Source organism: Neolamprologus brichardi, chromosome 6 (genome assembly GCF_056152115.1).
Source record: "Neolamprologus brichardi isolate AB-2024 chromosome 6, ASM5615211v1, whole genome shotgun sequence".
NCBI lineage: Eukaryota > Metazoa > Chordata > Actinopteri > Cichliformes > Cichlidae > Neolamprologus > Neolamprologus brichardi.
In genome coordinates, this window is record NC_142109.1 from 31,980,069 (window position 1) to 31,981,237 (window position 1,169).

Consider the following 1,169-nt stretch of genomic DNA (forward strand, 5'->3'; position numbering starts at 1 on the left):
TGGTCCTAAGGACCCCAAAGCGCTTTACACAACAAGACATCCACCCATTCACACACTGGTGATGGCAGCTACAATGTAGCCACAGCCGCCCTGGGGCGCACTGACAGAGGCGAGGCTGCCGGACACTGGCGCCACCGGGCCCTCTGACCACCACCAGTAGGCAACGGTTACAAGGTTACCTTCCGATTACAAGACGAACGCCCAGCTCTTGAGCCACGATCGCCCCGTGATGAAACACAGTCTGGAATCTGGAGCATATGGTCTCCTCACATCCCAAAGCTTAGTCTTTAAAAGAACGGGTTAAAGAAAACAAAGCATAGTTCACACGTATTTTTCTAAATTTCATTTCCTAAATGAAATTCCTAAATTTCCATGATAATAAACTTGTTGGATTAACATCTGGTTTGTTGTCCATGTTTCCATTAGATCAATAAATAATACAAGTTTATAGGCAGACACCAAATTCTCACATTCTATAAATGCTGTGGGTCTCTGCTTGAAAAAGCTTTCAGTTGATTAATGAATGTGACCAATGAACATTTAAATACACTGCTCACTAATAATAACAACAATCATACTATAATGATTCTAGTGCGTCTATACATGTTTATACGTTCCCCTCCTCATAGACAAGTGGACCAATCTGGATGAAAATTTCTGAGAGTTTCTGTGACAAACAGTGTGGCACCAGTGAGGGGCTTTAGGGACGGATTCAAGGAATAAGACTTCTTTACATCTGCTCCACAGAAACGTGTTACTGTGCAAAAGTTGACAAGTTTCTTTTTGTGTTTTTCCTTCCTTTTTTCGATATTTGCAGGAGGATTTATTTACATCCTGGAGAGATTTTTCTTCACTTCCTCTACACGTCAGCAATGTCTTTTGATATTGTTTAGATTTACTGCTAACACAGGTAATACACTGCTCAAAAAATTAAAGGAACAGGCTGTTTGTGACAAGCTAAACCAATCACATGATGCTCTGCAGCTGTGCTTAATTTAAAAAAAACAAACAAAACACCTGTAATAGTGCCCGGCGTGCACTGTCCCGTACACGACGAACAACATTCACTCATCTGTACTTACAGCACTTCATTTCACACTCGCACCAAAGAATGCACCATCCCCAATGAAATCTCACTTTGAAACTCCACGTGACACAACAACTCAGAT